Source organism: Protopterus annectens, chromosome 1.part0 (assembly GCF_019279795.1).
Source record: "Protopterus annectens isolate FY-2018-M chromosome 1.part0, PAN1.0, whole genome shotgun sequence".
Classification (NCBI taxonomy): domain Eukaryota; kingdom Metazoa; phylum Chordata; order Ceratodontiformes; family Protopteridae; genus Protopterus; species Protopterus annectens.
The window spans coordinates 299,727,375-299,751,454 of NC_056725.1; the positions used below are offsets into that span (position 1 = coordinate 299,727,375).

General features: G+C 36.8%; 1 protein-coding gene across 1 annotated transcript in view; it reads left to right on the forward strand.

Annotated features, from left to right (window-relative positions):
* Nucleotides 1–24,080, forward strand: part of SRBD1 (S1 RNA binding domain 1) — a 2,028,107-nt gene that overhangs the window by 484,874 nt on the left and 1,519,153 nt on the right. The window lies entirely within an intron of this gene.

Sequence of the window (24,080 nt, forward strand, 5' to 3'; positions counted from 1 at the left end):
TTGTTGGTTACTTAGAAAATTATCATCAGTCTGTAAGGTAAAATACAGTAGCTTCCTGCTACGTTTATTGATCCAAGGTGTTTCTAATGCTTGGAGTTAGGAGATATCTTATTCACAGCCTTCATTAGTGACATGGCTCCAGTCTGCTACAGTAACACAGCCCTTCTTGTTGCTGAACCTCCTTTATCTGTAGTTAATATGAACCTTTGGCACAACTTCTCTTTGCATTGGTGGACTCCTGCTGTAGAACTGCACCATAATTGAAATACTGCACTTTGCTAGCCAGTGTCATGGTGTAGATTATCTTTGGCTGAATTTAGCTTCATTTGATGCTGTTAGCATCTTCTTTTCAGTCATTCAGACACTCATGTAGTAGGCAAAACTAAATTTCTAGGAGTTAAAACTATTAACAAGCTAAAGTTTGACCTTGCTGCAAATATTGCCTTGATTAAGACATTCAAAAATTTAGGTTGTCTTTACAGGGCATAACCATTTATTCTCCTTGGTACAAGACAAATCACTGCAACAGTATACTTAGTTCTGTTTTCCTTAACACAGCTGTTCAGTAACTTACAGTTATCACTAATACACAAGTGTGAATTGGATACAGCCAAATTTCCAATTCTGCTGTAGGTTATCATGGGAAAAATATACCATTGCCTTTCACAACAGCCTGAACTGGCTGGAATTATCACCTTCTCTACATAGTTAATTAGAGATTTTGTCCATAGACTAATCTGCACACTCAAATGTCGAGCATCAGCCAACACATTAACCTGCTGTAAGTTTTGGTGGATTCTTTAAGCCCCTGCAGGTTGTCTTACACATATGTGTCAAACTGACACATGGGTATGGAGATGTACGTTTTAACTTTTTAGGCAAGCCTTGGAACAATTTTGCCTTTAGTCTAAGGTCCAGCTCAAGTAGGCATTCATTTAAGCCTTTATTAAAGAAGCATGTAAATAAATAAACAAATGTCACTAAATGTGGACTGGAAATGTGTCTGTGATGTAAGAAAATGCTTGTTTAATGTTATTTTATACATGTGCTTTACCTAATTATGTTCATTTTTCCCATCTGACTGTATAACCGAATGTTTAGTAGTAAGTAGGTAAAAATTGCATTAGCTTACCTCAATCTCTGTGTATCGTCAACTGTTAAGTTTACTAATAAAAGGATAAGTCTGTGGCATCAGGCTTCACAACATCCTATCAGGCATTATTACTTGCATTGTGCTTTCCCCAGGGCTTTACTGAAAATAGGATCTTCCCAGCTGGACAGTCCTGGTCAGCAAATGCAAATAAATCAAAAATAATTTTAGGGCTGGAAACCTTGGTACTTGAATTGCTACAGAGCTTAGAAGATTGTTTGTGTGTGGTTTCACAGTGAGGCTTTGAGGGACTGGATTCTGAAACTGTTTTGCATGTTTACTGAGTTGCTGCTTGGACAGGAATAACACCCTAGTTGCTTTGCTAATGAGGGACTTAAATAGATGGGATACCGACTCCTTTTTGCTGCAAATAAAGTTTAAGAAATGCATGTGCAAAGTACTAGGATGCCAGTATTCCTTGAAATCTACAACATTTCTGAAACTATATGGAAAGCTTTTAGGTCTGTCAAATCTTGTTTACTGAGGACCCTGATTTTTTTCTGCGGCCACCTTTTGCTCAAAGTACTTGACTGTACTCAATGTGCATGTCTAACATTTTTTCTGATGTCTTTGTCCTACAAGATACTAGTAATTGCATCAGTAATGTGACCGTAACGTTTGAGCATGTATCCTGAGAGATTTAGTTTTGTTTAGATTGTACTTTTTAAAATTTTAATACATATTTCAACTGGGGAGTTGTTTTCTTCTGCTAGATATATTTTAATTTAGTTTTGTAGCATTTACTTGCTTTGTGCATTTACTATAACTTCTGGTGGCTGTTTCTCTTTTTCTTTTCTTAAATTTTTTTTATTTTTCAAATGCAGTTAAATAAATTCCATAGTATTTGTATATAACATCTTAAATAACTATATACACTATTTACATCGGACTGCCACTATAACAGAGCTCAATATATACAATTACTTTATAGGTATAACAATCCAGTTATCAGAGTGTATCTGTTCAGTTATTGTAAAGTGTCAATCGATGATAAGACTTTTTTCCATGGATTGTTAATAAATGACTTAAGATGAAGCCTTAATTCTTTAATTTCCAACAATGCTGTGGTCTTCAGTAGGCTGGAGAAGTCTTCCAAAGTCAGTATTGTGTTTGTATTCCATCTTCTTCTTCTTATATACTTCCTTGAGATTGTAAGTATTGTCCATACTAGATACATATTTGACCCATTCAAATGAGGACTTTCGTACACATTTAATAATACTAGAGCTTTAGATAAGTTAAACGATTCATTAAATAAAGCTTATAAAAAGTTTTTAATACCATTCCAAAATGGCTTAATTTTAACACAGTCGAAAACTAGATACATATTTGACCCATTCAAATGAGGACTTTCGTACACATTTAATAATACTAGAGCTTTAGATAAGTTAAACGATTCATTAAATAAAGCTTATAAAAAGTTTTTAATACCATTCCAAAATGGCTTAATTTTAACACAGTCGAAAAAAATGCGATTCCAGTCTGCATTGCGTATTTGCTCACACCTCCAATATATTCCCTTTGTGGGAGAATTAATTTTAGTAATTCTATCTGGAGTTAAGAATGCTCTGTGCAAGCATTTCCAATTAAAAATTTTCCAGTATTGTGTAAAGGATGTATGTTTTATTGATAATAAAATATTTGATTTAATTTCTTTAGTTAACTGTAATGAGTGTCCTATTGTTATATAATTTCAATATGAGGATTTGGGTGTTGTTTTATAATTTATCAAGGTCTTGTAATATTTTGAAATACTATTTCCCATGTCAAAATCATTATATATGATTTTATATAAGTATTTCGTAAGTTTAGGTATTTCTTTAAATGAATTACTAATTATTCTGCATAAGTCTTGCAAATATGTCAGAATGCTTTGCATACTTGGCCAGTCTTGTTGTGGAATTTTGTATGTTGTTTCTGTAGTTTGTGTATCCAGAACTTTTAGTTCTTTGATACATTGAAACCAACAAACAAATACTTTTTGTTTCCCAGGCATTAATTATTTCTCTCTATATTTTATGTGGATAGTTCTTTGTAACTATGAATGGTGTTAAAAGATCAAACCAGATTTTTAAATCTATATTTGCATTAATAATTTTCCTAAATGAGTCAATGTAATAATTAATCATATGAGTTTTAGTGGGCTTAGTTATATTGCATACTAATGCATAATATGTGCCATGGCGAATTGTTTTTATCGGTTTGAATTTTTTTTTGTAAATCAAATTAATTTATTGATATTAGTTATTAATTCTTTCCAGTTTGCAGAATAATTTGGAGTTATCCAATCTGAGATTGTTTTAGATATTGATGATTTTATATATGTTTCTATATCAGGAAAGTTTAATCCTCCCTGTTTCCATGGTTTGATATGATATATTAAAGCTATTCTGTTTCTTTTGGGAAACCATAAACATTTTATTTGACATGAGTTTATTTATTTGAGTATATTCCTTTCTGGTAACAGTTGTATTGCCAAAGCTATATATATAGAATCTTGGGTAGTAAAACCATTTTTATTAACTGGAGTATATCTTCAAATGTTAGTATTATTTTGTTCCACTTTTCCACAGAGATTTTTAATTGTATTGATATTATTGTAGTTTTTTTAGACTAATTCATTATTATCCTTGCATAACTCAATTCCTAGATATTTTAAGGTAGATTATTGTTTCCCTATAATGTGATTCCCCTTTAGCTGCATTTTTTTTACTTAAAAATAAACATTTTGACTTTGATTTATTGAAATTGAGTCCTGAAGTGTTTGTGCCAGTTAAAATATCAAATTCTTCTAATAGCTCTTTTGCATTGGATAATGTTAATAATATGTCATCAGCAAAGAGCATTACTTTAGAACTGTATTGTTCATAAACATCTACTCCTTTAATTTTTGTATCGTTACGTATTGAATCTGCCAAAATTTCAATAGCCATAGCAAATAGAATCGGTGACATGGGATATCTTTGTTTAGTACTCTTTGTTATAAATATCGATTCAGAGGTGAAAGGACCTAGCTTAACATCCGCTAAATTATTTGTATATATATATATTGTTTAGCAGATGAACAAAGGAAGGAAGAAATTCAATTAACACCAGCATTCTGAATAAATAGTTTCAATTTAGGGAATCAAAGGCTTTCTCTATATCTAAGCCAGTTATGAGTGTTTCTTTATTTTCTTTATTAACATAATGTATAAGAGAAATTATCCTTTTAATATTGTCATGTGTGTATGATATATCAATCCAGTTTGATCATTATTTGTTGTTTTGGATAGTGGTATTTTCATTCTGTTAGTTAATAGTGTCATGAATATCTTATAGTCATTATTTAATAATGATATAGGTCTATATGAGGTACAGATGTTTGGGGATTTGTTTTCCTTTGATTCCTGTGATTAAGGAATATCTCCAAGAGGGTGTTATTAAAGGTTGTAACTGAATTTCTAATAGAGTTTTATGGAAGAAGGATAGTATCTTTTAAGGGAAAAGTTTATATATTTCTATAATTATGCCATATATACCTGGTGCTTGATTATTTTTACCCTCTTTTATTGTATCTTTAATTTCTTTGTAGGATATGGGTGCTTGCAGATCTAGTTTAAAATTTTCTGGTATTTTTTGTATATTCAAACATTTTTCATCTAGATTTAATTGATTGATATGTATATTTTCTTTTTGGAAATGTTCCATATAGTGATTTCTTTAGGCTTCAATAATGTCACCTATATCTGAGACATTTTCCCCTTTCTTTTCATAGAAGGCACTTTTAATGTTATTAGCTTTTGGTTGTATTTTGATTCTTGTGGATAAATTATGTAGATATTTGGGAGAACTGGCCAATGTATTAATGTTTAGTTTTTCTAAAGCTAAACTAGTTTTATGTGTTAGAAATTTGTTGCATTTATTGTTTAATAGTTCTACTTTTTTGCATCTCCAAATGATTTTGATTTTTTCAGCTTTTACTGACAAAAGTTTGGATTTTAGATCTAATAATTCAGAGTCCAATTCTCTGATTTTTTTATACCAACTTAGGGTTTTACCATACATGTAAGCTTTTAACGAGTCCCATATCATTTTATTTATCTCTGTGGTGTAATTAATATCCAAGAAGAACTGCAATTCAGATAATAACCAAGGTTTGAACTCTTTAATTTTAGTTATATATGCCGGAATTCTGGAGTTCAATATTAATGGTTTGTACCAATTTTGAAGTTTTAGTATAAATGAAATGTGGTCTGAAAAGGGGCAGGGAGTGATTGAGAAATTAATGATTTTAGAGTGCAAGTCATGGGCAGCAAATATTTTATCTATTCTAGTTTGGGTACCAAATCTGTGGTCTTGATGGGAAAACAACAAAGATTTATCTTCTTTAAATTTGAAAGTATCCACAAGATGAGATGATTCTACCCACTTGTTTAAAGCTTTTGATACAGCAGTTGTACACAGCAGTCTTTTATTTGTAGTTTCAGAAATATCAGGTATACAGTTAAAATCTTCTCATAATATTAAGTTGCCTTTATAATTATTGGAAATGAAATCCAAGTGTTTTTTAATAGTTTCTGATCCAGTGCCCGAGAACCAGTAAAGATTGGCTAGGGTCCATATTCTGTTATTATATTTAACTATTAATAATGCCATAAGGCCTTTTTTATCTTCATACTTAAATGATTTCTTGGTTAATCACATTTGTTTTCCATAAAATTGTTACCCCTTTTGTCTTTGTCTTATAAGTGGATTGTGCCAATATCATATGTTCCTTAGGATTCCATTTGTAATTGTCATTTGTTTTGAAATGAGTTTCTTGAAGGAAGACAGTTTGTGCTTTGTTCAGTTTTAAATATTTCATTAAATTTGATCTCTTGCTAGGATTGTTTAAGCCATTGGTTTGTTTGTGTCTTTCGGCTTTTCCCTGTTAGGGGTCGCCACAGCGGAACGATTGGCAGTTGATTTTTACATACCGGCCTGATGCACAGCCTTCAATGAAGGTACGCCCATTCACGCATGTCGCCATGCAGAAGATGCTGTAGCTGAGAATCGAACCAGACAGCGTCTTACTGTGAGGCGAAAGTTAAGCCATTGGTATTTAAAGATAAAGTTAAATCCATCTTAGGTAATTTAGAATATGTATTTTTTGTTTTATTATGACTATTAAGCATTTTCCTCTGATAACTATAAAGTATATGTTTGAGCTTTTAAAGGAAATTATCAGTTTTATACTTTGAGTGTTTACCAATAAAATGTTTTGGTCAGGCATACTAAAAATGTTTTTGTAAAATAAATGTAAATTAATAAATGTTAACAAAACTAAGATCCGCACTGGCCATGGAATGAAGATCATTCCTAGTCTGATGGATAAACCTGTCCATCAGATTAACACTCATACCATGACAATCCAGAACATCTGAACTCCATAAACCGAATTATCATATGGAGAATATTTGTAAATAGAATAAGTAATATTTATATTATTTTTGAACAGACATAGTACTGTTATAGATTAGACAGAATACTAATACAATATAAATGTCTACTTATTGTATAAGCAATTAATATTTTCATGAAAGATAGATAACGAACAATTCAATCATAGTAAAGTAGGATGTATCATATTTAAAACCTCAGTAAAAGATTATAGCACACAGTTATTAACATATTCACCCTTATTGATGAAATCTTTCAAAACTTATTACTTAATCTTAATAGATGGTAGTAATATTTATACCTAAAGTTTATAATGCATTTTTTGCTGGATATATCAGGAGTTATATTTCATTGTTTGCCAGCATTTAAGTAATCACTTTGTTTGTTGCTAACTTAAAGCATTAAGTTTGTTTCATGTAAACATTGATGAAAGTTAGTGCATTTTAATAATGAGTGCATTCCTCTTCCCCCCATTTCCTACACATAAGAATTTTCATATCTGTTGTTTCTTATTATAAAATGAGTGAAATTATATGTTAAAAACAGCAAATTCATTTATTGTGATTAATGATTACAAGTTCCCTTTCCATATTCATATATTGCCATTTTATGGCATATACTGAAAGTTTTTAGATTTAAATGGCAACATTCTATTTTGTATACTCAGTAAAGGTTAAACAGAATGATTATTGTCAATTTAATACTATTTGTTCAGAATATGATTGTTACATTCTCTGACATTTCAAGTTCAGGCTTCTGTTTCTCTTGAACAACTTTGTCAGTTTGATGTCATGTATAAAACATTTGTTATCTTGGTAACCGCTTAAGTGTTATATGTGGTGAAGATGGGTCACAAAAAATACAATTCAAGTTAAAACAGTTACATGACTTGTTATGCATATTTACTTATATAAGAAAATCATCATGCTTCCCCTTGATGTTCAATATAGTGTATGTCCTTTATGACAAGTTAAGACAGTAGTGTTATTATACACAAGCCCATGTTATTAAATCCAGTCTTTAATATCTAAATTCAGCAGACTGATCATCTTATGTGATGATTATATATTTTGTGCCTAGATTTACTAAAATCATGCATTACATAACTGTGTGTTTTTCTTTTGGCTGTTGCTTACTTATTTGAGAGACCCACAAGCTGTTAAGCATTATCGTCACTCTGTCTTCGTTACCATAGCAACCTGGGGGCATCTGTTTCTGTTAGTGTGTCTGTGTACTGCTTACCAGAGGCTCACGATGCACCTGAAGAAAAGCTTCAATTCATTGCAACTTCAAGCCTAAATTCCCTCCCTTTCAGCGAGGTAGCAGCCAGGAAAAAACAACAGAGAGCAAACAGATCAAAAACAAAAAAAAATGCCAACAAACCACCACAACAAGAGACAACATACTCCTCCAGCCTCCCACCTCTTACTCAGCAGACATACAAACAAACCATTCTCTGCCAAAATATCCCAAATCACAGTTCTTTCCACCCCCTTTCTCTGGATCCAGGCTAAAATGCCAAATGTCTCTTCCTAATTCACAGGTATCAGTAAACCTCGGTCAAAAGCAACAAACCACAGCTTCCTGGAGATTAAAATGGCAACATATATCAGCTGCAAGACACAGCTGCATCCACATACACCATGTCAGGCTTAATCAAGCAGCACTTGAAGCTATGATACCTGCCATAACTGATATTAACTACATTTAGACAGAATAATAATGACATTTGTACTAGCTGCCAGACACAGCTGCATCCACACACACCATATCAGGATTGATCAAACAGCACTCAATGCTTTAATACCTGCTATAATTGATATTAACTATATTTAGACAGAATAATGATGACATTTGTACTAAGAGCTTGCTACTATTATTTAACCAGGATATACATGACATTTCTAAAGCATTAGTCTTAATGACAGCATTTTATTTCAAAACACTGTACTGTTACTGCTATTATATATGATGTTAATTTGTTACATTTGAGTCTGAATTCTGATGAATGGTACCTTGTTGAATTAGTAAAATTATTATAAGTAAAATCAATGAAAAATGAACAAGATAAATATTCACTGAGTTCAAGTAGGGGATTAGAAACGTATATGTTTATATTATATGTTGGTTTGTTTGGCTTGTATATAATGTAAATAGTAACCCATCTTGACCTACCTTTGTTTGTGAAGAAGAATTCGACTCTTTGGAAATTCTGAATAAATTGTTACTGTTTCTCAGTTGTTTAAGAAACCCTTCTTTTTTTTAAATAAAAACAGATGACAAGTGATGTACCATATCAGTTGATACTTTGAGAGATGTAGTTGTGAGAGTTATTTTTTTGGGACAGCTATCTTGGAATCAGTTTTTGTTTCTTCTTTCTAGCATCAATCCAAGGATTTGTTTCTTTTATTCTTTTAAGAGTAGTGGCCATCCATTCCATGTCTTCTGGGATAGACAGTATGTTGTTGTTTTTGATGAATATAGTAGCTTCTTCTAAGTCATTAAAGGTTCTCATCTCATTGGCAAAAAGTATTTTTATCTTGGCTGGAAAGGCCAGCTGTGCTTTAATTTTATTTTGTTTCAACAGTTTTAGTTTTAGGGCAGACATTTTTCCTTTATTCTAGTATTCTAGAAGAATAATCATTGTCAAACCTTATCAGGATTTGATTGTATTTTAAGGGTGATTTTCTCCATGCAGATTTTAATATTAGTTCCTTGTCCAGAAATGAAAGAAATTTTATAACTATGGATCTGGGTGGAGTATTTGTTGAGTTAGAAACAGGTTTCCTCAGTGCTCTATGCACCCTTTCACTTCCAAATGAAAGTCCCTCTTTCAAGTCTAAAATTCAGGAATCCAGGTTGTTAAGAATGAAATGATGTCTTCACCTGTAGTATTTTCAGGCAGACCCAAAGATCCTTATGTTGTTTCTTCTTTCCCTGTTTTCTAAGTCATCTATTTTGTTAAGCAGGCATGTATTCTGTTTAAGCAGAAATTCTTTTTGGAATTCTTCCTCTGTGAGTCTCCCTTCAATATCATTTAGAGTAGTCTCTATATTTGTTATTTTTGTACGGTGTTGCTGTAGTTCCTTAAGAGTATTAGTCTGTTTTTGGGAATTTAATATGAGGTTTTCGAAGTCATTTTTAAAGCCATCCATCTTTAAAGATAGTTCCTGTAAGGTAGATGTCATCAGTTGCAGTTCTTTTTTCAAAGCAGCAACTGGATGAGAATTCCTTGAGTTGTTCATATTCAGTGACTCAGTATATCTCCAAGTTACTTGACTGGAAATTTTTGTGCATCTCCAGCAAAATTTATATTTATCTATAGATTTCTGATGTTTTAAACTTGAAAATAATAAAATTTTCCTATATTATACTAGTTTATGGAGCTCAAAAAATTCACTCCTCTCATTTGGCCATCTAGCCCCCCCCCCCCCCCCCAATGGCTGTTTCTCGTGAACCTCACATAGAGTGATACTTCTGAGGTATAAGCCAATTCATTTTTTTCATTATTTATCAGTGCTTTCTCCTTTCCAGAGTTTTGATATTATGCTTTTAAGGTTTAGAGTAGTTGTGAAGTAAACATGTGTATGCTGTATTGCATTTGTAGTGATTTCTCTTGAGCTATAAGCTAATTTATTTTTTTTATTATTTATCAGCGCTAAATAAAAGTGAAAAATATGAATAAAACAAAGGTGGCATTCAGGCACCCATAGCGCTTTTAAAAAGCATTGTTGCCTCACAGTAAGATGCTGTCCAGTTCGATTCTCAGCTAGAGCGTCTTCTGCGTGGAGACATGCGTGAATGGGCGTACCTTCGTTGAAGGTTGTGCGTCAGGGCTGGTAATTCGGCACGTGGACCGGAGTTCTGCTGTGGTGACCCCTAACCAGGAAAAAGCCAAAAGACACAACAAGTTGCAGTGGATAGCTTTGCTTGTGCATTTGAAATATAGATCTAGCCACATTCCTTCAAAGCGGGTGAAAAAGAAGCCTCACAAAATCTCAGAATTAACACTTCACAGAAGTGCTGTAGATTTTTGTATATCCACCAAGGTGTGTGTGTGTGTGTGTGTGTGTGTGTGTGTGTGTGTGTGTGTGTGTATGTTTTTGTGTATTTTTTTTTGCTAGGATTCATGAGTCATTTCTTGCATCATTACGTGTCATCCATGAAGCAATCCTTGTCTGGCACAACTTGGATCTTGCTACACTGGACGCAGTAGCTGATGGCCCCTTTGACTGTTCAGATCTCCAAGTACATTTTGAAGCAAGCTACAGGAGGACCATATTAGCGTACTATCTACATTGTATAAATAGTCCATATAGTATAACTACTTAGGTTCATAGGAGGTTACATGGCTATTGACCCTAGGGCCTTTATAAGTCTTGCCATGTTATACCCTTGTTCCGTTATTGACCAAGTTGTATGGTCTGTATTTGCAGCACAAGTCTTATGACCAGCACCAACTGCCCTTATTCAAGAGAGGATATAGGTTACACCCCCTGGGTAAATTTACAGCTTCCCATCCAGTGGTCTAAGTTACTCTTAAATAAGGGTCATTGATGTCCGTGTTGATTATTTATAATAGTTTATATGTTAAGATAAATTAAATGTATTATCAAAGATTTATGTGACATTTAGAGAAAAGTCAAAATATTTTTTCTTATAAAGTATCAACACATTTACCATTTTCAAACCCCCCCCCCCCCCCCCCATACACACAGGACAGAACTGCAGAAAGGGAGACAAGTAGCAGCTCTATCAACTAGGTGCACTGATAATGTTCATTAAAAGGTCTTTTATGATTTTTGTGACATCCTCCCAGAGGGGAATGCATATCTGGTACATGCAGATCCATGGTAAGAGATTCCCAATGACACTGAGTCAATCCTTACATTGTTAGAGTGCATGAGCATTTTGTAGTCCACAGAGGAAATGTGACCATTGATGGGAATCGTAATATACATTTACTATGTGCTCTTGCATTAAAAACATTGAGAAAAAAAATCATAAGTAATTAACTGTTTAAATGGACATGCACATACGCACACACAGTCAGACATGGTTTTAAACACAGTACTGCATCACACATATAGTATTCTATATGCTACACACATGTTTACACACACACTTACATTTATCTCTGTGTGTGTGTGTAAATTTCCATTTTGATTCCTTTTTCTTTAAAGGATATGAAGTACGCACACATGTATATAATCGAATTCTCCATTATACACACACAAATACACTTGTGTTTTTGTACACACATACTTTATTCATATACACACACACACACACACACACACACACACACGTGTGTGTGTTTGTGTGTGTATACGTACATGTGTGTGTGTGTGTATATGCATATATAAATATATATATATATATATATATATATATATATATATATAAAATATACATATACTATGTATATGCAATATGGGTGCATGCAATCCATTATTTATAACAAACTTAACGTAGTAGTTATTAATGTATATATTCTAGTAAATGTTATTTAATGTTTTGCTTATTCACCGTCACACATTGACTATGTGTTGCACATGCAGTCTTTTTTGATGTCTTTATGTCAGTATTTTTTTACCTTTGTATTGCTAAGTGCATTTATTATGTGTTGTTATGTTTGCCATTGTAGCCTGAGTTGTGGCTGAAAAGGGTTCTGGGACCAGTTCACTTTCCTGGTTGCCAAAGTATAAATAAATATGAAATAAAAAAGGGGGGGTGAACATAACAGAAATTAAGGAATTAGTAAAGCACATTTTAATTCTGCATCATTCATGAGAGAGGGGAAAAAAACTTCCAACTGGAGGCATTGGGAAGTAGCAGACAGACTACTACTTGTCACCTATAAATATATAGCAAGGATCATTTTCTGCAGTGAAAGTTTTCACACCTCTGCGTGATAGTTTGGTGGGGGTCTCTCAGTTCTTTTAGAATTACAAAAGAATTCCTTTACAAAAGCCTACTGCTTACCTACTTTCTTTTGTTGGAAGTAGCTAACAGCTATTTATAACATAGAACAACTTCTGACAGACACATAAATGAGGCTCAGTCAGGGAAACGTAGAAGTAAGCCTGTTACAGAAGCTCTGTTTAGATGACAGTGCTTCATAGTCCTGCCATTCTATCTTAATTGCATGAGAAAACAAAACCACTTCCTTATGTCTAGCATGAGTCTTATGAAGAGGACTTGAAATGTATTCAGGGAAGAAGCAATGAAAGCAAGAAAACAAGATCACATTACCAAGACAGTCCCCGCCATCTACCATTTTGAGGGAAATGCATTAAAATTGTAAAAGAAGCACTTAGAGTGATTTTGAAGCATTAAAATAGCCAGCAAACAAAGATGCAGTGGGAAAAAAAACATGTTTTTGAGCTCTGAGGTGGTGTTTTCTTTTAAGCTTGTCACAGCCTCTGTTTCAAATAGCATAATGTGTTCTTGAATACTGCCATTTATCCATGTTCTAATTCATTTTAAGTCTGTACCCAACAGCACATACTTAAGTCTTCTTTTATAGTTCATCTTGAGCCAGAATCACTCCCTGAAGTTTGTGAATCTTTGACAGCTTTGCTAATCAGCATAGTGGTGGTTGGCTGCCATGCATTTTAAGGTGCTGATTTTGCATTACATTTATTGTCCTTTTAGTGTGGCAGGTGTATTCCTAGATTTTCTGAAGTCTAGGTATTTATTATGTTATACATTGCCTTTAACACTATACACTTAACCTGACTTTATGACTTAATGTTGGAGCTAGGCTTGTGTTTAACATACTAGTGATTATTTCAACAGATTTATGGAAGTGAGCATTGCATTTGGCCAGTTTCCTGGATGGTTGTGGTCAAGAAGATGCCTAATTAGAGGACTGAAGTTGGTTAGTTGGCTGGCGGGTAATTTATTTATTGATTTACTTGCATATTTTCATATGTTAACCAAGATATAACATTGATCCCAGTGGACCTTTTTCTGGCTCAGCCTTTGAGAGTACAACAGAGATACAAAGTTGACATGTTCAAATTGATGCTTGCATAGTGACATATTAAGAACGTTTTGAAAGTTTTACTAGCAAGACCACAACTAAATATGCAACAAAATGTTATTGCAGATGCTGTCTGAAATTTCTGTGGATGTGAGATTTGAATGCTAGAGCAAGTTACACTGCTGGTTCATCTACGTCTCTGGCTAGGCTTGAACAAAGGCAGTACTGAAATGGTTACTTTCCTTCATACTGTCATTCCTTTGCTTGAGTTGTTGCCTTACTGCTTTGCTGTAATGTCTTTGGATTAGCTCAGTGATTTTTGGAGTTCCATGAATAGCTGTTTTGGAGAAGAGTTTTCAGTTCATTTTTAACATCATGGTGGTGTGTGGTAAAATTCAGTTACACCTGTGTTTCTCAAGGTATGTTCTGCCTGTAACTGCAGTTTTCGCTCATTTTACATAACTGCTGCTTGTTAATGTTTGATTTTAGATAGTCAAGACTTTTAATGTCAACCTGCTGTCAGCGACAAGTAAATACATCTGGTTTGATCTGAGCGGTTTGCTATTGTAATTCAACAGGTTTTGTTTGCAGTCTGCAACATATTTTTGTCACAAGGAGATAAACTGCAAGATTCTTGTTTAACTCTTCTACAACTAGTAATGATTTTTTTTTTGGGGGAGGGGTTGAAGTTACTTTTTCTACATTCTAAATCCTTGTTTTCCCCATTTCATGTCTTGATCATTTTTGGCTAGAGATTTATTAGTACTAGACTTTGATCATGGGACCCTATCAGCCAAGGGATCTCCTTTTTGCCTTTCATCATTTTACTCCTTGCCTGTTGATCCTGTCATGTCATTCAAGTGTAGGAATGTGGGGATGATGAGGCATTATACTGCTTGGAACTAGGAAGAGCTTTTTATATACCCTGACTTTGATGGCCAGATTGATGATAAGGTGACTAGATGCCACCTAAGGGTTAAATGTAATGGGTCAGTGATTTTCCCTGCCTCTTGGCAGTATCTGGAATATTGGCCTGTCAGCTCCAACCCTCAGAATGACCTTGTTCACTTTTGAAGCTGTATTATATATTCCCAGATCAATCAGAAACGAGCTGGGTATTATATCAGATGTGGTTGGACACATGCTTGAAGCCTTGCTTTGAGCTTTGAATCCTAACAGTTCTTTGGGTAATCCATAGTCCTAGTCAGCGAGACAACAAGTGTGAAAGTTGGGTGAGGGTCCTAGCAACTTTGAATATATCCCAGGTGTGGAAGTGAATTCATTGTTCTTGTTTGTATTCCATCCATCATTTGTCCTTGGGAGTAGTTCTTCAGATCCTCTTCATTAACCTAGTTCATGAGTCACATCAGTGGTTAACCTTGAGGGACTGTAATGCCAGGGGTAACAGAGATATGTGAACTTGCTTTGAAACGTTTGTTTGTTGAAGAGCATTGGCTTCACCCAACTGGTTTCCACTGCAACCCCTGAGTTTGGACAACCATTATACTTCATCCTTCTCCTTAGTCTTGAGATCAGTGACCTGACAGTAAAACCAATCTCTTGGTTAGACTGTCAATGTGTCTGTTTCAGGTTTTTCTTCTCTGTGTCTTTGAGTATGGAGCTGGTCAGAAGTGTGGATTTTAGGCCTGTAAACATGTAGTCATTCTTTGATGGGATCATTGCTGATGATCCAGGTGCACTGGTAACAGCATATAACAGTGCTGTTACAGAAACACTGGATTAGGTTACTCCATTTATTGTACACTCTAGGAATATGGCTCTACAGGGACCTTTGTTTGACCATAAGTTCAGGTCATCTGGAAATAGACATGGTGTGGTACACAGCTATTCAGTGTTTAGCTTGTTCTGGATTATTATTATGCTAAGTACCAGCTGGACACTTTAATGTCAAAAGAGTTCTCTTCTGCAGCTGACCATGCTCCATCCTGATGCACACTCCATGGTGGTGGTAGGCAGGTTGTCCAGCCTGGCTTGTTTGACTGCCCGTAGAATTTTTCTGTTTTGATGACTGTGATAAAGCTGCACAGTTTTTTTGTTTGTTTTGTTAGAGAATATTACCTAAATTAGGCAGTACTTCTTCCATGCCCTAACTATTGAAACAGCTGCATTGAATGAGTGGTTTGTCTCTTACCTCACAGTACTTACTTAATGTCAGGCCTGAATTCATAATGTTCCTACTCACTGGACTGTGATGTACCCCAGTACTTGATTTTGGCCATCTTGGTATTCACTGAATATATTGTCACTTATGAAAGTTATTATAGTCTGAGGAGGAGAGGTATATTTTTCCTGTTCTGTGTGGATGATATTCATTTATACCCGCCTTTTTTTTCCAATGTTTGCTTCAGATTTTTCAGTATTAGAGGACTGCTTGGTAGTGATCCCTGACTGGATGACCCATAGTTGTTTGAAGCTCAACTGAGCTAAGGCTAAAGTAGTTCTGGTGCATACCACCATCCATCCATCCATTCCATCTTCTTCTGCTGTTCCTGTTGATTGCATGGGGGGGGGGGGGTAGTGTTTGGAATTTGTATCTCATGCTGATCTGTCTTTATTGAATGACTGCCATTCAGAAATGAATGCAGGTATTGCATTTGCAGTCAAGACTGAAGTGCTTTAGTGCTCTGTGTGTGGTCTAAACTGTAGAAGCCACTTGATTTTTTTTTTATCTTCAACTTAAAAGGTTGAGGTTGGCACAGGACACCAGAATTAGTAGCTACTGCTTTGCAATCTTTACTGCTTGGACCAGGTTTGTAACTACATGACTCAGATGTGCCATGCAGTGCCTGTGTTATGGGATCTGTGCTGATTACCTGTTGTGGCCAGATATATGGGTGTAAGACACTCCGTTTCAGTTTCTACGCTGTGCACAAGCCAGGTCCTGCTTGTATGAAAGAGTTGTTGAGACTTTATATCCCTGCTAAGTGGCTCAGAGTCTTATTCTAGGAATTGTTGGCTATTCTAATGGTTCAGTATATGGCATCTAGCAGGATATCTTTTGTAGGTCTTATCCCCATCCTTTGGATTCCACTACCTTCCCTAATTCTGGCATGCAAATTAAAGTGCCTGAGGTACTATCTATGTAGAAAGATTTTCAGTGGTCCTAGCAAAGGCAGCATTTTCCTTCAGAATTTAACATTTTTAATTGTAATTTAGCTTCGTATTATTGTTTATATTACTGCACTAATTATTGTATTTCGTGATTTTTTTTTGACACAGTGAGCAATTGTTTTATGGAAAATGCTTAAGTTAAAGGGTTTTAATACTTTTAAACAAAATGAAGCAAATTATAGAGCACCTAGAGATTTCTGTTACATTTTCAGTAAAATTAGAAGACCTGAATAGAAAGTAGTAGCGATAGTAGAGCACATGTATTGTGTAAATGAGGCACACAGCTTCTACTCAGTCATTGTTCAAAAATAATCTGGATCCTTTCACCTGTTGCAGTAGCGCCACATCGTGAGAATGAGATCTATTACCAAGAGTTGCGTGTGCCAAGTAATTATTTCTGCAGAATCTGACTGTCATCCCTGTTTCTTCATGGGTTTTTCACTGGTTGCTTTGGTTTTCCTATTTCTTCCCACATCCAGAAGCCATGTTGTAGGTGAACGGATTAACTTTTTAATTGTTGTAAGTGTTTGGGCAGTTTGTGAATGAGTGTTTATGTGAGACCTAAGATGAGCTGGCATCCTATCGAGCATTAGATGTTCTTCTTGTTTCACTGTTGCAGTCATTATATTTGGGTAATCCTGCTGGCAGGTTGCCCCCAGTCTGCCTGAATTCCAAAGTCCTAGGTCCTGCGTCGGCTGCTGTCGCCCCTTCCCGGACGTCAGGTCTTCAGGGTTATAAAAGATGCAGCCGACGCCATATTCTTTAGTCTTTCTTGCCGCGCGGTACCCGAAGCCGAAGCAGTTCGCAAGTGCCGGTCGGCCAATTCCTGAGATTTTTGTGTTCAAGTTTCAGATACAAAGTCTTCAATAAAGCTAAGTACTCCATTGGGGAAACTTTTTCCTTGCTCCAGACCGATGTCAGAAAAAGTAAATAATTGTATTTCTTGTGGAAAGCAAATACCTCATAAGGACTTTCATTCTTACTGTATTCCTTGCCTAGGCCCTGATCACAACGTTTCTGGTTGTTGGTTTCCTGCTAGATTTAACCAATGCACTATTAAGCGTCAATATGATTTTGCTTTAAATTATTTTGGACTCCGGTTTAATTATCCAGAAATGTCGTTGGATAGCCATCCGACTACCAGAGTTCACAAAAAATGCAAAGAAAAGGTGAGAGAGAGAGACAACGAGGCCCAAAACCGATGAAGCTTCTCCTAAGCCAGTTGCCGGTTCTCAGTGAGGCGCTTTCACAGCCCCTGACGCCCACTACTTTAGAGTCGCAGGCCGCTACCGACTCCCACGTGGAGTCAGCCATGCCGCTGGAAACTCAAGGTATTGGAGCCTCGGATACTGTTCCTTCAGATGGGTCTGGAGCCGCTGAGCAGGCACCGGCTTTTGAGGGTGTATTCAGACCTAAACATCTTTACATTAAACCAACCTCAGCTACAAAGGCAAAGACTAAAGCACCTTCTAAAGCAAAGAATCAAACTCGAGCCATGTGGACAGGTCTCTATGCCCAAAAAACAGATGCTCAAAATGGCCGAAGACTTAATTACCTTGATCAGGGGTTCCCATCCCCCTCCTGATAAAAGGCCTAGGCAAGAGACTGACTATGAATCTTCAGATCAGGTTTCTATTTCTTCTGATCATGAATATTCTCTTCCCCCCTATGAGGATTCTGATGCTGAAGAATATATTCCTTCAGCTTCTCCTCCAGAGGACTATTCTTTTAGGGAAACCTTGCATGCCACGAGGTAGCATTTCCACTGGGAGAGCCAAGATTTTTCAGAATCTAAAAAGAGGCTCAGGGATTTCCTTTTACTACCTCAACACAGGCCACTAGCCATTCCACCTGTGTTAGATATTGTAGATGATGTGTTTTTGGAGTCTAGTCTTACCCCTGACTCCTTACCTCCAGCTCCTGTTAAGCCTGACAGATACTACAGGGTTCCTGACTCTCATAAATTCCTTTTTAAATACCCTGCTGCAGACCCAGAAACTATTTCACAGGGTCCCAGAGGAGTTAAGGCTTCCGCTGCAAAAAACCCTACCCCCCCTGACAGAGATTCTAGGGCACTGGATAGATGGGAAAAAAGGTTTACACATCTGCTACCTTGGCTATAAGGGCCTTAAACTGTCAGTTTCAAATGCTCAAATATCAGCAACATGTCATGGCATTGCTTAAACAGAAAATGTTATTAAACTCTGAATGTGCAGAAAACAAGGAAATGCAGGATTTATTGCATGCAGCTGAACAAGTTGGAAAGCATACTTTGCAATGTGGTTTTGATTCTTTGGAGGCCTCCTGCAGGGCCGCAGTTACGGGTTCTGTAATTAGGAGGCATGCTTGGTTACAGGAACAAAATCTGCCTGATCATGTCAAAGTTAAATTATTAGCTGCACCTTTACAGCATGATACTTTGTTTTGTGTTAAGGCAGAGGAGGTGTTAAAGAAAATGGAGGAAAAAGCTAAATCTGTGCAAACTGTCAAATAATTTTTACAAGTACAGCCACCTAGGTTTAGTAGACAAAGAATTGGTCCTTTCCTGTGTCAGCAGACCTCAAAAGGGCAGATCCAGATGCCCTAGAGGCAGATCCCAGGCGCAAGGTTCCTACAGGTCAAAGCAATGGGGTGCTTCTACCTCCAAAGTTGGAGAAGACAAATCACAACTATACAGGAAACAGTCGCAATGACTTCCCCCTGCCTGCACCAAGCACTTCTCTCCTGGCAGCACCCTTAGGGGGAAAATTAGCACTTTTTTCTCAAAATTGGCACATTATAACCCAGGACAAGTGGGTTCTAAATATCGTGTCACAAGGGTACAAGTTCCATTTCCATACCCTGACAAAGGCAAACGGCTGGCCAGATCTGCCAGAAAATCAATGGGCAGAGGCACAAAAACAAGTCTCATCCCTCATGGACATGGGGGCCATTCAACAAGTCCCAGAGCAAGAGCAGGGACAAGGATTTTACTCAAGACTGTTCTTGGTACCCAGAAAGGACAAGACCTGGAGACCAATACTGGACCTATCTATTCTGAACACATTTTTGGATATACCAAAATTTAAGATGATGACTTTGCAGCAGCTTCTGCCCATGCTAGGCAAGAACGCTTGGCTGGTGACTCTAGACCTAAAAGTGGCATACCTGCATGTCCCAATCAGACAATTATGCAGAAGATACCTCAAATTCAAGGCTTGCTCAATGCATTACCAATTCTCTGCACTGCCCTTTGGCTTATCTACTGCGCCCAGGGTCTTTGCAAAGTGCCTGGCACCAGTAATTGCATTCTGCAAACAAAGAGGAATACAAATATATCCTTACTTGGACGACTGTCTAATTCAAGCAGAGAACAAGGACATTCTTCTACGGCATCTGGTGTTTGTGAAAAGACTTCTAACATGCCTAGGGTACACAGTCAACGAAAAGAAATCAAAACTAATACCCTCTCAAGAGATAATATTCCTGGGTGCAAGCTTAAATACAACTGCCCAGATGGCTTATCTCACGCCAGACAAACAAAGGCAACTGACTACCTATTTCAAAATGTTGGCAACAAAGGCCTAGTTATCTGCAAGAAAAATTCTGCAGGCTTTGGGCTTCATTGCATCCTGCATCCTACTAATTCCTTATGCAAGACTGCATATGCGGAAACTTCAATGGTGTTTGGACTCAACATTGCCACAGCCTGAAAACAATGATTACTCACATTCCCTGCCTACAACAGGAGTTTCGATGGTGGGCAAAGGCTTGTCACCAAAACAAGGACAGCCGTTCACATTACCCCCAGCCAGGCAGACACTAACAACGGATGCATCAGATTATGCCTGGGAGGGCCCACATGGCAGGAAGATGCATTTAGGGCACATGGTCCTCATCCCAAATGCATCTACATATCAATCAGAAAGAGATGCTAGCTGTTCAGAATGCCCTGACAGCCTTCAAGGACCTACTTCATTCGGGACAACTACTGATAAAGACAGACAACACCACGGTCATGTGGTATATAAACAAGCAAGGGGGCACACATTCTTACCCCCTTTGCAGACTAGCCATGACTTTGTAGAACACAGCATTAACTTGCCAAGTACATCTGCAGGCACAATTCCTGCCAGGAAGGAAAAATACTCTGGTAGACAAACAAAGCAGAAACCTCATGGATTCCCACGAGTGGCAGCTGGATCCACAAGTCTTCAGCATGATAAAGAAATGGGGATGCCCGGACATAGATTTATTTGCCTCCCCTCACAACTACCAACTAAAAAGATTCTGCACAAGGACTTATCACAGACAAGCATGGAAAGTGGACGCCCTATCTTTCAGCTGGAAAAACCTATCACTATATGCCTTTCCCCCACTGGCCTCTCCTCCCCAAGGTGCTCCTAAAGGTCAGACAGGAGAAGCCAAAAATGATACTGATTTTCCCCAGACTGGCCCCGCCAGTACTGGTTTCCAATCCTAAAGAACTTGTCTCAATACCCAGCTTGGACCTTACCTCAAATACCTCATCTACTGTCCCGGCAAAACAATCAGATCCTGCACAGCCAACTCAGGACTTTAAACCTGGCAGCATGGCAGATAATGTAGTCATACAAAACACACCTCTCAGTAAAGCTGTGATGGATGTCATTTTGGAGGCCAGAAGGCCTAGTACTAGAAAATCTTATGCTGGAAAATGGAAGACATTCTGTGCATGGAACCAGGTACAAGGAACTGATATAGCTGTGCCAAATATTCCTCAGATTTTGCAATACTTAACTGAGATGCTGGACAAAGGCCTATCTTTCTCATCTATTAGAATTCATGTCTCTGCCATTTCAGCTCATTGCAATACAGAGCCACCAATCTTTTCTCATCCCTTATTAAAACAGTACCTCAGAGGAGCCAAACATTTAAGGCCTCCAAGGAGATCACCAATGCCTGCATGGGACCTCAACTATGTCTTGGAAAAACTCACCCTGCCTCCTTTTGAGCCAGCTGCTACTGCTGATGTACAGTTTTTATCTTGGAAAACTGCTCTGCTCCTAGCAATAACTTCTGCAAGACGAGTTTCAGAGCTACAGGTACTCATAGCTGTGGAACCTTTTATCATTTTTTATCCAGACAGGGTCTCTCTGAGGAAAAACCCAACATTTATGCCTAAGGTGGTGTCCAGTGTGGCTCTTAACCAAACCGTTCATCTGCCAACTTTTTATCCAAATCCACAGAACAAGGGGGAGAGAATTCTGCATTCTTTGGACGTACACAGACAGCTTAGGTTCTACTTGGACAGAACCAAAGTTTTCAGAAAGACAGAGCAATTACTAATGGCATATGCTGCAGGATCACAAGGAAAGGCGGTCTCAAAGCAGACTATTTCAAAGTGGATAGGCCACTGCATTCATTTCTGCTACTTACACCATGGCAAGCCAGTGCCTAAGGGCATTAGGCCACATTCAACCAGAGCTGCAGCCACTTCAGCAGCCTTTCTCAGGGGAGTACCAACCAAGGACATTTTAGAGGCTGCTACTTGGAGTTCAGTGCACACCATTACAAAGCACTATCATCTGCCACTCTACTCTAAATCCGGGGCAGGCTTTGCTACTGCAGTTCTGCAGGGCCTCATAGCCGCTCCTAATGCTGTTTAGCTCCAGCTTCCCATCCATAGCTTTGGGACTCTACCCAAATGTAATGACTGCAACAGTGAAAAACGAAGAACATAGTACAGTTGTGTACACTTACCTTAAATGTAGAAGTTCGAGTGTATTCACTGTTGCAGTCCAGGTTACCCACCCGCCATCCCCCTTTCTTCTGATGGAACCTATCTTTCCTTTTATTTATGCAACCTATGTGGTGTATTTGCTTGTAGATGAAGGTAAAGTTTACATTGGTGCATGTATTTATATATATAAAATTTTGGCTACCCTTTTAGGGGGTACCTGACATCTGGGGCAAGAAAAAGTAAAGAAAATGGCATCAGCTGCATCTTTTATACCCCTGACGACCTGACGTCAGGGAAGGGGCGACAGCAGCCGACGCAGGACCCAGCACTTTGGAACTCAGGCCGACTGAGGGAAACCTGCCAGCAGGATTACCCAAATGTAATGACTGCAACAGTGAATACACTCTAACATCTACATTTATGGTAAGTGTACACAACTGTACTTTCTGTGCCCTTAAACCCATACCATACCAAGTACAAAATAGGCTTCAGCTTTCTGCAGCAATGACTGCAATAAAGTAAGTACTGGAAAAATGAATGAAAGAACCGGACTGCTTTTGAAAGTTTAACTGACATCTCACATTCTGTTTTTGCACTGTTATAGTCAAGGTCTCTTTCTTTTGCCACTGGTGATGCATCCATTCTGCCTCTCATAACTGCTCGGAAAAATGTTATTTTTCATTTTCTTATTTGCAGTTTCTTTTGTGTTGAGTGTTATAGTGTACTGCAACTACAGCTTTTTTCTGTGTTTGTGTCTGTTTATTATATATTTGTTTCCTTAGCATTCCCTTTTAAGTGGAAGTTACTTTTGAGTCACCCTACTCTGCAGTTGTCAGTTTTGAAACACAGTTTGTTACATCAAATGAAGTATGTTGACTGGTAGAGTGTCACAAACAGTAGTACAGTTTTCTTGTTTTGATAATATCCACATGTTGCTACCTGTTTAATACATCATTGCCTAATAATAATAATACAGTTATGCCTCTGTTCATTTAATACACAACATGTGAGAAAGGGAAGCAGATTTTGTAGACAAGATATTTAAATTATTTATTTATATGAAAACATTTTTAGTACCCTGTTTGTATAAATTAGAAATTTAACATTGAAAGACTATATACATTTAAATATTGCAGTGCCGTTTATAGTTTTTAATACATTTAAGTTATAAGCCAAACCAAAGCTGTGTTAAACACACTGAGTGAAAGTTGCTTTTGATGCTACAAGCTGTAGAAAAACTTAATTGTTATGCTTAACTGTCGAGTTAGAATATCTGTCCTGATATATAGATTTAAAATACTCAAAACTGCCAGTTTCTTAGTAAAGCCTTGGGCATGTACCAAACATTGTAGACATTAACATACAGCTGTGGTTGATGGAGTCCTTCTTGTTAAGTTGTTGTTCTTTAATGAAACCATATTAGTTATTTAACTATGTTGAATGAATTTCACCACTATGATTAAACCTTTGAGTTTTTTAGTAAAGAAAATACAGTTACTGTTAAGTCTCCGTCTTCATTTTTTGTCATGACAGGGTGCCTTTGACTAAACATTTTAACTGGTTACAGATGGGAGATTTTTTTCTGGAGAACGTAAAATAAAGACTTGGACAATGATCCTTAAATTAGTAAGACTTTATAAAAATTAGTATGTAATTTTTCTCTCTAAATAATGTAAGCTGTTTCATGG